General features: G+C 40.7%; 2 long non-coding RNA genes across 2 annotated transcripts; one reads left to right on the forward strand and one right to left on the reverse strand.

The window, feature by feature from the left end:
• Positions 1-1364: 1364 nt before the first annotated feature.
• LOC307013750 lies at positions 1365-2715 on the reverse strand. Its single transcript, XR_013801049.1, has 2 exons — positions 1683-2715; positions 1365-1462 (listed from the first exon to the last, which is right to left on the reverse strand). It is a non-coding gene; the product is annotated as an uncharacterized lncRNA (long non-coding RNA).
• Positions 2716-3097: 382 nt separating this feature from the next.
• LOC307046057 lies at positions 3098-13055 on the forward strand. The gene is made up of 2 exons (XR_013810062.1): positions 3098-3798; positions 9022-13055. It is a non-coding gene; the product is annotated as an uncharacterized lncRNA (long non-coding RNA).
• Positions 13056-15638: the final 2583 nt, after the last annotated feature.

Below are 15638 nucleotides of genomic sequence, written 5' to 3' on the forward strand. Positions count from 1 at the left end.
TCTCGTTGTGTCATTTGAGTTTATTTGCTGTGTGTAGATTCAAGGATTTTGGTTATCTTGTCAATTTGTTTGGTTATCTAGGCACAGCTGTGTGTGACTCCCTCTGGTACACTGGTATGTGTTTTCCTAATGTAGAGAGCATTGATTAATTCATAAACTACACACTGAGTCTAGATCCTGACCAAATCCTTTTTTGTTGATCAAATGTTTTTCAAAAATGTAATACACATTTAAAAAAAATACAATGTACAATCACAACCAATACAACACAAATTACAAAATATTCAGAAAAAACAAACAATAACAACAATCAGACAAGAGGACAAAACTATGGAAAAATAAACCCTCCCACCCCCAGATCTGGACCATCCTTGTATTGCTCATTCAATCTATTATAGCATGTTAACAAACATGGTACTTACTTTATTTGTACAGATCTACATGGGAGAAGATGGCGCGATGCAGAGCGCTGTCTGTGGTTGTGCACGGAGGATGTACAAATGCAGCCACGCTGCAGCATTGGCAATATTTGCCATGTGGCAGATCAGCTCCACAGAAGTTGAGTGCCAGTGGAGGAAGCCTGGCACTTCAAAAGTAGTCCAGCCGGTGTCTCAACTCTACCAACAGCAAGAGGAGACATACAACCCACTGGCCAGAGACATCGCCACTGAGGAAGTAGACTGGTTCAGTTCTGCACTGAGGGGCACAGCGTGGCATGGCATGGCTTTTGTCACCTGAGCCAGAGCTGCAGCCTCAACATCAGGCCATTTTCAACGTGCCGGAGCTGGTGAAGGAGCATGGGGGTCGGGGGCTTGAGGCAATTCTTGCCTCAATGCGACTGAGCAGAGACCATTAAGCTGCCATCCAGACAGCCACCGTAGGACAGCAGACAAATCCTCAGTGGCAGTTACACAGGCAGGGCAGGTTGACAGCCAGCAATTTTGGTGCTGTGCTGAGGTCGGGACTTTCATCCACTCCATGCGCATCCCTCATGAAGAGGGTGCTTGGGGGGTACAATTTAGACGGAGTCATGGCTGTCAACTGGGAAGTTGTAAACAAGGTGTGTTTGGCCAGTGTATTTGGCCTTTTAAGTGTGACACATATGTAGTGATAAATGCTTCACCTGACCACTGTTCCTAAATAAAAAAAGTTTTCTGCATCGTCAGTCATTTTTTCCAAATAATTACCAATATTTCACAAATTCTTCATGTCAACTTAAGAGCACAGCTGTATGTTGAGTGTCAGCTTTGCTTGGTTCATCTTACTGGGGGGCAGCTACATGGATGTCGGTGCAGTCCACAATCATTTTGCAGTTGAAGGCAGAATGAATTTATTATTGACTCAGAATGAAGCACAACTTCATGTCATACAGTACATTGACTTTATTTGTAATTGTGTAAAAACATATGAGCATTGATTAGCAAGCAGGACCTGCAGGAACAGAGAACGGTGATGGATGGAGCTGGGAAGAGAGAAGAATAAAGAAAACAGATCAACTTTATTATCGGATATTAAAAATTCAATTTCAAAACAAGTTGCCGCTCCTACAGTTTTCTAGTATGTAAAGATGATTTCACGTGACCTATGCAAAATATCACACTCAATACATGTGTCTCTCTGGGGGGTGCATTGTGCCTTTGATGTATATAAATAATATACCATAACCAAATACTATTACGTACAGTGGAAATCAGGTTGCCAGAGCAGGTCAGTGTGCATGTTCCTCAGGGTCTCAGCAGTTACAGGTGAGGTAAAGAAAATAAAAGAGAAAAAGGTCAGTAACAACACTTTAAAGTAACAACACTGAATAATTATCTATTTTAATAATTTTCTCTCAGTAATCACTCAACTACTGTCTTTCCAACAAGCAGATTGACTCACCCTTACTGTCATCACAATGACACATGTCCAGAAGAATGTCATGCAAAGCTCCCTGCCTGCCTGCCTTCCTTCGACTCTCCCTGAACTGCTTCCTTAGCACCCGGTGGAGGGCGCAGTAGGCTACTCTTCAAATGTTTCACGAAATACTTACCATGATGACTACTCTTACTGTTTAACATTTTGGTGTACTTCATGTAATAAAATAATAACTTCATGGTAAGGCTACTAAAAATGACAAGGCTAAGTAATGTAATGCTAACTAACGTGCTCGCTACTAGCTAGGTAGCTAACTTGACTATGTTCCATGCACAACATGTATATTACCTATGATATTACCTGATATGTCTGATCCAGCGACTCCTGGTCCTTTCATAAGAAGGGAAGCGATAGAACGAGCAAGTGGTATGATCACTTTTGTGATTACAACATGGTACAAAGCACACAGGCATCTTATAAAAGTGAATTTATTGGAGCAATCTCTTATATTTATTGGAGGGAATAAATCAGTTATGAAATCTTCTTCTTCGCTTTAATTACGAGTCGCAACCACTTGGAGCATTATCGCCTGTGACATCACATGCGCGACCCAGAATGGGATTTGGGATTTGTAGTCTTTGTAGTCGCGTATTTTTCATAGTCTTATATTTCAACAGTTTTACGACAAAATGTGACTTTTTTGACATGGAAATGATTGTTTAAGATTGACAAACATCATATGTGTAGTTCGTGGCACATTTCAAACGGGATCAAAAGATACGTTTTCTCTCTCCATTGAATTCAATGTATAATTTTTCGCTTCCGGGGTCCCATGGACCGGAAGTAGATGGGCGTGACTTCGCCTCTCTATAAGTCTCAACCATGTCAAAAAGTTATGTTTATCTCTGTAACTCCGCCCACTGAGCACATACGTCAGCAGCTTGCTCTGCAGTACTGATGGGCATTTCGAATCCCTTCGGGGATCCCTTCACCGGTTCGCGAACGACTTCTGGTGATTTGCACGTTCGCGAACGATTCGTCTTTGTACTTAATTCGTTCAGTGAGTCTTCACTACTGCCGAAGTCCATACAAGAAGTTTGCTGGCGTAAAATGTATGATATTAAAACACATTTTACACCTCACCTTGTTGACCCGTGAATTATGCTCTGGGAATAGGCTACATATTATTTAAGAAATATAATTGTTAAATCTGTTAGAAATTAAAATCAATGTTGATATGGCGTAATTTGAATTAAATACACTATTTGATTTAAATCCGTTTTATTCTGAAAAACCGGAAGTTCTCACTATTAGCTTAACACTTTTATTCTGAAAATTCGTCACTTCCGGTTAGCATTTAGCATCTGGCGGAATCATACGATTTCAAACCTTGAACCAAGGTGAAATGACATGTGATGTTGTACACTGAGCACACTGGGATTAGCACTCATTTATTGACGCTGAATAATGTGTAGCAGGGAATGTTTAAATAACCACAGACGCTAGAATGATGCAATTTAGCTACAGAAAAAGGCAGGAATTGCATTGGACCCGCCCCCCGACAACGCCGGCCAATAGGAGAAGACCTCAGATGACAACAGGAAGAGCAAGCCAAGAATTGATCTCTTCGACCCCCTGACCTGAACTGACCGGTCGGATGTGGAGAGCGCCTCCACTCGCACATTTCATTTTGTACACCACCGCATATTTTGTGTAATTAAATGCTGTTAACTTTTATAAGCTTCCCTTGACTCTTTTCAGTCTCTCTTGCCTTCAGGGTTCTAGAATTGCTTTCAATTTGGCGTCCCTGGGTGGACCTGAAGCAGGATAGAGCTGAGTAGAGGGGAAGGCTGCAAGCTAACTAGCATCACACCAGGCTGCACAAAGGGAGGACAGGCTACAGACTCACTGCTGGAGTTTTTGGCTGGGCCTAAACGAAAGGTGAGACAGTTACCTGTTCAATTCAAAAACTGTATAGTTAAATAACTTACATTAGGTGCAAGCGTTGGTAGTGATCTGTAGATTGATCTGTGGTGATAATGTGGTGATTGCGAGTGGTGTGGAGATTGTATATAGTGTTTCTATTCATCTCTGTTGTATCCTCGGCGCCGCCCGATTAATGTGAATATTACATAGTATTAAGACCTTCTGGGGAGGTACCAGACTTGATCTGGTTTACACTGGACTGGGTCCATTCATGTTAGTCTATATGTTTGATGTGTTAAACCGGCGTAGTCTGGTTTAATAAAGTATATTGTGTGGAGTTTTTAAGCCGAAAAGTATATTTTTGTGCAATGTTCTAAGCCGAAACGATTGTGTACAAGATTGGTATGAGATCAGCTTTTAAGGTCAGCATCGAAAGAATTTAGAGCTAAGATAAATGAAGATTGTGTTGTTTTGTATTGTCAAGCAGTGTGGTTTTAATCTGCACATGTTGAGTGTTCCCCTTCCCCCAGTCACATGAGGTTTATGCTATACTGCTAAGCTAGTTAGCTAGCCAGTTGGCATTACTAGATGATGAAGTAGTTTGAGTGAAGATACAACCGGTAATTACTGATTAAATACACAGGGATGGTGTAGATGAACGTTGAGAGTAGATTGAGTTGTTTTGTTTTTCATGCTTTTCAAAGAAAGTCATTTGAACTTTATTATTTTGGGGAAATAAACAGGAAGTAGGTTTATGAACCGGAAGTACTAGTTGATACATTTGAGAGGAGTTCAAAAATAAAACAGCTCCCCTAGCGGACATAATAAGTATTACAGTTAATACATTCTTCACCACACAGATAAAGATTACAGGAGGTTTCTTTGAATTGAAGTATTGTAGTTGACTCATTTTATGACATTTGCATAATTTCATAAACTTGAGTATACACTGTACACGGTTTATTTGGATTTGCACCATATTCCTATTTTCATATTACTAAGTCAACTCCTGTTCATTTTTATTTCTTTATTCAGATTTTAAAATGTGCATAATTTCAAAATGTTAATTTAATTTGTCTGATTTTGATTTTGATTTTCCAACATTTTAATTTATTTGAAAAAAACAAAACAAAAAACAACAACCAGATTTTAAAGTTAAGTTCAGGTGACATAGGATATCTTTATAAAGAATACAAAGGTACTATTTAGAGGATTAGTTTTTCATCTTTGATAACTTAATAATATTATCCAAGTACTTAAACATGTCGCCAAAAGACACCAAGTTGAGACCAGTCGCAGAGCCAGGCTCAACTGCAGATATCAAGGAAAGGGTAAAAATCAGATCAGATGCTTTAACAGTTTCAAGTAAAAGACAGAGGATATGGAACCAAATGGAGAAACTGTTAGAACAGTGGCAAACGAGAGGATTGATTCCAGCAGATGATCAGCCTGGACCAACGGAAGCCCATAGAAAAGCTGTAGTTGAACATGAGAATGCTGAATACCTACAACAGGAAAAAGCATGGATCAAAGCCGGACAACCCTCTTGGTATGGACCTGAAAACATTGCTATGAACAGAGCTGAAAAAAGAAAAGCTATGGTTGCAAGTCTGGTATTCCATCTGGAAGATGCCAGCCAAGGATTGACAAACAGCTTACATGTGGTAGAACTCAGCAGAAGAATGGAAGAGGAGACCAACAGAAGAATGGAAGAACTCAGCAGAAGAATGGAAGCAGAACTCTGCAGAAGAGAGGAAGAATCCAACAGAAGAATGGAAGAACTCGGCAGAATAATGGAAAAGGAACTCAACAGAAGAATGGAAGAGCAGCTCAACAGAGGAATGGAAGAGAGACGAAAAGCAGATGAAGCACATAATGACATTATTGAAGAGAGACGAAAGGCAGTTGAAGCCCATAATGACATTATTGCCGAAAGACAAAGGGAGGAAGATAAATACCAACAACTTCTGGCGGAAAGACGACAAGAAGATGTAAGATTTCAGGACATGAAGGCAGATAGACAACAGAGAGAAAGGAGAGAACAAGAAGAACGAAGAACTCAAAGAAAACGCAGAACAAACTACTCTCCTGACTATTCCGAAGGACAGGGAGGTGAAGATGACGACGGCGGTACACAGTCTGAAACCAGTAAACACTCCCCATACCATGAACAGTCACAGCAACAACGCGGTTTTGCATCTCCTCCTGAGAATAATAGTAGCGACGAAAATGAGCAACATTACCCTGGGAAATGCCCCAAAACGAGAAGAACCAAGAAAACTAAAAGATCCAAGACCGGTGCACATACCTCCATGCCATTGATAGCGGCTGGAAGAGGAGGATTTCAAAACCAATCATGGACTCACAGGGACATGGAAGCATTAGTGGCAAAACTACCTCCACTCACGAAAGGAGGTCAGAAGTGGGTGACTGATCTGGAGAGATACACAGCCCAAGACCACCTGTGCTTGGGAGACATGAGGGCCCTGCTCGGACGGATTGAAGGACGACTGGAAGCAAGAGCAGTAGATTCCGAGGCCAATTGCACGCACGACCCAGATGACACTTCATTCCACTACATCAGGTCGAATTATTGGGCTGCTATTCGTCACATCTACCCGACAACACGCAGTTTACATGCCCTCACCGGCCTGAGGAAAGGCACGGAAGAAAACATGAATGCCTTCCTGAAGAGATGTGAAGGAGTGTGGGAGGACTGTACTGGAGAACGACATGACGTTTCGCCGGCTGTCACAATGCTGTGGAAGGACGCGGTCATTAAAGCCCTTCCCCAATCAGTGCAGGCACGCCTTAGAGATGTGGTGGGGTTAGAAGCTAAAATCCCAGAAGAATGGAGACTACATCTCATTCACCATGACATCAAATGCCAGGAAATAACAAAGGAAGATGATGAAGAAACAAAGAAACTGGAAAAAATACTTTTGGAGATGCAGGTGGCTGAGAAAGATACTGAAGCTAATCAGATGGCCATACTAGCAGAGAAGGCAGGGTGGACACCTCCAACAGTTCAAACTCAGGAAGAACCAGAGAATCAAATGCAGAACCAACAAAGCGGAGGAGGAAGTGTATGTCCACAAAACCAAGTTCAGCAGATACCTGTGTATCTTCCTACGCAAGTACAGCCACAAGCACAGCAGTATCTTCAACAGCAGACACCTGTGTATCCTCCTACGCAAGTACAGCCACAAGCACCGCAGTATCTTCCCACACAATTCCAGCAACAGCAAATACCTGTGTATCTTCCTACACAAGTACAGCCGCCAGCTCAGGTATACACTCCCATACAGCATCAACAAAAGGGACAATGGAGAGGAAAGAAGAGACTGAACTCCTCTTCCTTCCGGGAAAAGATTGTCCCACTCTTGACCTAACAATCAACATCGGCACCTCTGTTGTTTCCCCGACTCAGACTGCAAGGACTCTGGGTGTGGTCCTAGATAACAAACTGTCCTTCACTGCAAACATCGCTGCTACAACCCGCTGCTGCAGATACACGCTTTACAACATCAGGAGGATACGTCCCCAGCTGACCCAGACATCAGCGCAGATTCTGGTCCAGGCTCTCGTCATCTCACGCCTAGACTACTGCAACTCCCTCCTGGCTGGTCTACCTGCATGTGCCATCCGACCTCTGCAGCTCATCCAGAATGCAGCGGCTCGTCTGGTCTTCAACCTTCCCAAATTCTCCCACACCACACCGCTCCTCCGCTCCCTTCACTGGCTTCCAGTAACTGCTAGAATCCACTTCAAGACACTGGTACTTGCGTACCATGCTGCGAATGGATCTGGCCCTTCCTACATCCAGGACATGGTTAAACCGTACACCCCAGCACGTGCACTCCGCTCTGCATCAGCCAAACAGCTCGCTGCACCCGCACTGCGAGGGGGACCCAAGTTCCCGTCAGCAAAAACACGTGGGTTTGCTATCCTGGCTCCAAAATGGTGGAATGAGCTCCCCATTGAAATCAGGACAGCAGATAGCTTACACATCTTCCGACGCAAACTGAAAACTCATCTCTTTAGACTCCACTTCGAGCGATAAAATTACTAACAAAGCACTTATATACTAATAAAGGGCTGGCTTTCTAAATGCCAGTTGAGTAGCACTTGAAATGTTTGGCTCTATGAAACCTGATGTACTTATATGATTCTGTTTTCTTAAAGGTTGTATCTTCCTGGTCGAATGCACTTATTGTAAGTCGCTTTGGATAAAAGCGTCAGCTAAATGCAATGTAATGTAATGTAATGTATGTAATGGAAAGCAACGCTCAAGAGAAAGAAGAGATGGTGGCTGCTTCATATGTGGTGATTGTAGACATTTGGCCAGAGATTGCCCCACTCAGCAATATCCACCACAAGGTATCACCTCACAATACAGAGGAGAACCAGTGTTAGATATGAGAAAAATTGAGGCGGAAGCATATGCCAGGGACATGACGAATATTTCTGTTGGACCAGGGGATTGGGTAAATGTAAAAATCCACAAGATGAAGTTGTTGCAACCTGTATGGAGTGGACCGTGGGAAGTTGTAGAACGCACTGCAGATGCACTCCGGATCAAAGTTAAAAAAGGAACATGTTGGCACCCACTTACAGTGTGTAGCCGCACCGCTACATTTGCAGAAACGGAACGGCAGTTAGAACTGATTTTGGAAAACTGGTTCAAAACAATAAGGAATCGAACATTTTTACAACGACAGCACCAGGAGATGAGTAAACTCAAGAATCCGTGGAGTGTAAATACATAGAGAAAAACACCTTTTTATACTCGAACTGTTTGCACACCATAGACAAGGGATTTAGACAATATAAATAAATGTTCACTAAAAGTAATAAGTATAATGGAAAGTAGACATAGGCCTAAACTTGATTCAAATGTCATTACTGTAATCTGATTAGTGTGCTCTGCAGGTTTACTATTCTAAGTAACAGTGGGATTTAAAATATTGGAGAAAATATGGAGATGTTCTTTCGTAGTGTGAAATATGTGATGCTTGAAACAGGTGTTTCAATTTATAGGAGAAAATGGTTTCCTGAAAGAGTCAGGTTGGGTAAATATGTAGCAATGGATGAAACAATTTTTAGAGGGAGTATTTGTAATATCATTAGTAGACATTCATTGTGTTGTTTAGATGGCATTTAGCAACTAAGACGGATAGTATGATTAGAAAGGGACAGAGTGGAAAGGGTTCGATTTATTTAACCTCAGTGTGCTAGATTTCTTATAGATAATGCGTCCCGAGACCTGGACTCCCCCTCTGAGTCAGAAAGGCTACGACCCCGTCCCGCCAAGCAGACAAAAGACCCAACCCAACAGGAGACTCCTCCTTCTCCATCAAACAGACAGAGAACCAGAGCTGAAACAACAACAACAACAACAACAACAACAACATCAACAACAGAACTGCAGCCAGAACTATCTCCACCTGAGGCATCCAGAACCAAACGGCTTGCTGACATACAGAGATACTCTCATCAGTCCCTCAGACCGGGCATGAAGTTCCAAGCTGAGCCACGAGATCATTTGGCAAGAGCAAAGTGTGAAACTTGAGAGCAGAATCCGCCCTCCATATAAACAGCGAAGAGACTGTAAAGGAGGAGATGACATATAAAAAGCAGTACAAGAACAGTGGCATGATGTGGGCTGCAGATGTAACTGGGCCAAAGGCTGCCTAAAAGAGTTACAGCGGATGGATTCAAGAGCTGATGGACTGAAGAGAAGACAGAATCAGAGGAGTTGGCATGGTCGATTAGAAGTGAGGAGGCCGGGGTCACGGCTTGAGACAACCAGAGGAGGAGAAAAGGAAAACGGGAATGAGTGAGTTTACACATAAACACACTTATTCACAAACGCACATAAAAGAGACCACATTTAAATAACTTGAATTCACTTGATAAATACATAAAGACAAACAGATTTATTAACCATGAATTAATCAATTTGTAAATTAAAAATAGCAGTAAAGAGGAAACTATTAAAGTAAAATGAGAAAATCACACTGAGGGAGACATGATGGAAATATTCAATCCACTTTAAGCAGTGGGTGTTGTGGAGTACAGAGTAGAACCATATGCTTCAATCTTTTCATCATGTTAACAAATTAATCTTTTAAAGATTTTTATTCACGTGTGATCTCATTTGTTACAATATTGATCACCATTAAAAGGATAGTTTTAGGAACCACTCTATAAGACACATCTGTGTATTTGTATGGATCATGTTAAAGGAAGAGCTCGTGCCAAGCCAAATATAGTATTCCAATCTGAAGTGTTGATTTCTCCATTGTAGCATACTTATTACCATAGGAGGGCTTTCAGATGGAAATATGAAATGACTTCTGTTTTAAAATCCTTGATAAAGGAGGGAGTAATTGTTACATGTTCGGACACCCAAGGTTCCACACACTGCTAAAGAGTTTAACGTTGTTTTTTAAGTGGACCAGAATTGAAGATATATGAAATACATAGCAGAGCTACACAGATCCTAGTAATGGTTTGACTCAAGATAATAGTTATGTACACAAGTTTCTGAATTAGATCTATTAGACATTGTAATACTAATTAGGTGTAAATGAATTGCAGTATCAGTAGTACTATAAGGAAGTGAGTTTTGTACCAAGTTTCAGGAAAGATGGGAGGCAGAAGTCCAAAAGGAAAGTTAGAACCATCTTGAAAATCATAGTTGAAATCGTGAATGAATAAGGAATGGCGCTCCACATATGACATATTTTTGTAGATAAAGGGAACCCGCCTATGCTGAAATACCTCTGAAAAGACTCTGCAGAGCACGACATGGCCAAAAGACTGAGACCAAATTACCTTTGACCCTGACTGACAGTGTGACAAAAGCACTGTCAATGACTGACCCTGGGGTCAGTCACCAAACCAAACCTGACTTGACAACCAGATAGTGTGAGTGTGAATGAATGCCGGCATGTGATCAGTGTAACTGCATGATTCTAAAACAATAACTAACCAAGCATGTTTTTGGACTAACATATTATTTTGGAGCTCCAAGGGAAACGAGAGGTTTCCTAAAAATTCCATAAAAAGGGGAAACCGGACATGTGACCCGTTTCTAATCTACTTGATGATATTTTATTCCCACAGGAGTTGGCGGTTTGCAAATGTAAAACTCAATCTAAAATCTGAAGATTTTGTTTCTTTTGGGCCTGAAAGACGGAGAGAAACACTTATTTTCACTGAAGTGTTTACTGTGGAAATAATAATAATGGGTCTAAAATTGTAAACAATGTTCGTTATGTCCCTAACCAATATTTACCTGAAAGTGTTTTCCCCCTCCCCATTACAGGATTTTGTTACACATGAGTTCATGTGTAAATAGGGGGGAGTGTGTATAATGTCAACATGTAAATGTAAAATTCACAATTTAAATTTTTTCTTTAAGGATTGAAAGAAACTTTCCACCCCAACCCAGATGTTCAAACTGAGCATTGAAGATAGTTTTAGGATTAACCTGCTCCATATCTAGGGATAATATACTGTTTGGTGAATGTTGACATGTTTCTAATATTGATTGAGTTATAACAGGTAACACAGATGCAGAATCAGTGGCCAAGGGGCTACTGTAAGAGATCTAATTCCAGAATGGAATACCGAAAAAGTTGACCTGTGATAATGAAACAATTTTGTAATATTTCAACAGATATTAAAGTACCTGAGGTTTGAAATGTAGAAAGAACATAACAGTTAAGCTGAAACATAGTAATGTAATGAGACAGAATTTAATTTTGACAACATCTTGTAACTAGCCTGGTAAAAGAAGTAAAGGCCATAGACTTTATTGTTTAGGTTATTATTATCATTATGGGGATATACATTTCATTTAAATTCATAATAGAAAGACATTTGATGACAGTATGTTGGATTTCTGTATTCATTTTTCAGCTTGATAATAGATAGGTAGAAGCAGTATTGCCAGGTGCAATCGATGGGATTTCTGCACACGATCCAAGCAGAGAATGACGTACCTTACAGGACAGACACACTCAGGAAATCATTCACTCTGACATCATCATGACTTTAGTTGTTTTTGAATCATAATGAAATTGTATTACATAACGTTAGTGTGTTTTTACCACAAACAGGAATAGTTAATTGTTATATTAGATTTGAGAAAGATTACAAGGATTTTATTTAGTTCACCAAGAAGATGTTTTTTGTTTGTAACATATGCCAAGTAGTAAGATTCAAATATCAGCAGGTTCTGAATTATTATTCCTCTGTCCCAGAACCAACAAGAATGTGGATGGAGAGAACTATATCTACTGGAGCCAGCAGAGATTCGTAAATTGCACCAGAGACACAGTAAAAGGATGACACAAACAGTTAGATAAAAACAGACCGATAGAATGGCGCTAGACTTGTTTAAATAAAGAGTAATATTTAGCTATTTTTAGATAGTTTAATCCTTCTTATACTTTGTAAAGGAACAAGTGCCTTTACACCAGATACAGTATGAAGATGATTTATGATGTGAAAGGAGGGCGTTAGACATTTTCCATACCAAGCCAATTGCTGCTATTTTGCGAAGTGACATTAAAGGTTTAAGATAGAAGTTATGCACAAATGAAAAACTTTATATTTATGATGAATATGTATTATTTGTATTTTTGACTTTTATGAGTTATGTACCATGCAATGTTCGGATGAAGAACGCATTGATTTCAATATTATTTACATACCTTAAATGGTATGTAAGGAGGGATTGTTAGAAATTAAAATCAATGTTGATATGGCGTAATTTGAATTAAATACACTATTTGATTTAAATCATTTTTATTCTGAAAAACCGGAAGTTCTCACTATTAGCTTAACACTTTTATTCTGAAAATGTGTCACTTCCGGTTAGCATTTAGCATCTGGCGGAATCATACGATTTCAAACCTTGAACCAAGGTGAAATGACATGTGATGTTGTACACTGAGCACACTGGGATTAGCACTCATTTATTGACGCTGAATAATGTGTAGCAGGGAATGTTTAAATAACCACAGACGCTAGAATGATGCAATTTAGCTACAGAAAAAGGCAGGAATTGCATTGGACCCGACAACGCCGGCCAATAGGAGAAGACCTCAGATGACAACAGGAAGAGCAAGCCAAGAATTGATCTCTTCGACCCCCTGACCTGAACTGACCGGTCGGATGTGGAGAGCGCCTCCACTCGCACATTTCATTTTGTACACCACCGCATATTTTGTGTAATTAAATGCTGTTAACTTTTATAAGCTTCCCTTGACTCTTTTCAGTCTCTCTTGCCTTCAGGGTTCTAGAATTGCTTTCAAATCTCATAAATTTGTGCCTGACTATACGATGTATTACAGCAGTCTAGCACGTTATACTTTCAAACCCATGCACGTACTATGAGGCCTAACTTAAATCCCCAAAAATTAAACTCCATTTGGCCGAGTTCAAAGTGAATAAAAAAATATATCCTCTACATCGGTGACGATTTATTCATATTCTATGTACCCATCTGTGTTTACCTTTAGCTAGCGGCTAAGCTAGTGGGACGCTACGGAGCCCGGCTATCCGCCCTCTGAAGCTTTTAGGGCCGACAGGGGGAGGAGAATGTCCCGCTAACGCTGTGTGTGTGTGTGTTTCACATTAACGGGGCACTATGGAGCTCAGGTATCTGCCCTCTGAAGCTTTTAGGGCCGACAGGGGGAGGAGAATACAACGCTGTGTATTTATCGCTAAGCTAGCGGCTAAGCTAGCTGGACGCTACGGTTCAGGTATCCGTCCTCTGAGGCATTTATGGCGGACAGGTTGAGGAGGATGTCCCGCTCCAGTGTGTGTGTGTGTAACGGAGCTCAGATGAGAGGGCTCTGATTACAGTTTTAATCCTCTGTCAAACTGCATGTTTTCTGCCATATTTGATGAGAGATAAAATGATTTTTTTGCCACAGGAGTTTGACAGAGAATAACTGAAAAAGTATGCAGTAAAATAACTTCATAGTAGCCTACTTGTGGTAGAATTCCAACTAGTACTGAGTCCAACAGTAAAGTACTTCATTGTATTTGTGGTAGTCAAACTAGTCTAACTGAGTCCAACTCTGTGTAGATGGAACATCTAGTACAGAGGTGCCCAGTACGTCGACCGCGGGGGCAATGCTGGTAGATCGCGAGTCATTCATAAATAAATAAAAATCCAGCTCCGTTAAAATAGACAAAACAGGTTTTGATCCCTCCTCCCTTGGCCTCCCTGCCACTTAATTCAGGAGTTGACTTGATTGACAGAAAAAGCGACCTATTGCTTTCCAGTCTGTTAACCCAGAATGCAAAGCGATACAAAATCAGTCAAGTGCCGGGAGAGACAAACAACAAAATGAGTGCGGGAACGAGCAAACAGCTAAAGACATACCACTTCCACACAGAATGAGAGGGAGAATCTTTTTGGTGATGTCACATTCTAAGGTTATTTGCCTTATTTGTAAAGCAAGCGTCGCTCTGCCAAAGAAAGGTAACGTGGAGAGGCATTATCGGAGTGTTCACAAGGCATATGACAGCGACTTCCCTCCGAGTAGCGAGTTGAGAAAGAGAAAGGTCATGTATTATTGCTACACAAACATTATCTCTTGGTCTTAGTGTCGACAACTCGTTTCTAACATGCAAAAAGACAAACAAATGCGTCTATAGTCGGTGTATTTTCTATCTTTCCAATCCAGAAGAGATCTCTCTCTCCCCCGTCTGTTTGCAAGGGGGCGGGGCAGTTTACACACACGCATCTGCTACATGCAGCAACACACGGAGGAGATGGTGGAGAGAAGCGCTCCAAGGTGTGGTTACATGTTACCCGTCTTGAGGTGGACAATGCTCGTCACCAAAAGTGTTTAGCATGTAAGGGCGGTAACACGAGCAATTTGTCTAAACATTTAGCAAAAGTGCACCACATTCAGACGGACGAATGCACCGGGTTCGACTATCTTTCTAGTAGCTCTGTGGCCCCATCCACGAGTAACGTTTCCACGTCAGGTGTTATGTATGCTAGCAGCAACACACGGAGTTAACTACATTATACAAACATGGGTTAATGATTAGAGGTAACTGAGTTATTTATTTTGTTAAAGTTTCAGCTATTCTGTTTCCAGTTCTGTCATAAGATTATTTAATAAGATTTGTTAAAACATTGTTGTTTCTTTTGATGTGAAATATTATTTATTTAATTCAAATAAAAAGCAATGTTAATTTTGTTCACAATTTGTTAAGTTAATTTAATAATATATGTATTTTTGAATCAAGTATTCATCTTTATTGTCTTCATTGTTAGTTTCCACATGCCTAAAACAACCTCAAACTAAATCTAAAAGTTGATGGCTAAATAAGAGCGTTTGAGAAATTGTGCAAGGCACACAGTAGTAGTCCGAATAGTCGATTAATCGTTTCATTAATCTATAGATTAATCGATAATCAAATTAGTCGTTTGTTGCAGCCCTATTGTAGTTATCCCATGTAAAAATAAAACGTGTTATTCAGCAACCCTTGCAATTTGGGATTTTATTTTTGGTTGGTAGACCTCGGTTAGCTGGTCATTTCAAAAGTAGCTCACCAGCCAAAAAAGTGTGGGCACCCCTGATCTAGTATTTCGGAGGGGCCCTAACGGGGGCCTCCTCTTGAAAGAAAGGGATATAAGATAAAAGAACTGTAGGAAACAGTTCTGAACTGTTTCCGCCAGTTCTTGAAGTTCGTCGTTCGCGAACAGCTTCTCTTTAGCTTTTGGCGGAAGGCGGCGACTCAAACAAACAAATCGTTTTGTGGGAGGAATCAGTTCATCTCGTTCACTTCAAAGATTTGTTCAAAAAGAACGAATC

This window comes from Notothenia rossii, assembly GCF_949606895.1.
Source record: "Notothenia rossii genome assembly, chromosome: 7".
In the NCBI taxonomy this organism is placed as follows: domain Eukaryota; kingdom Metazoa; phylum Chordata; class Actinopteri; order Perciformes; family Nototheniidae; genus Notothenia; species Notothenia rossii.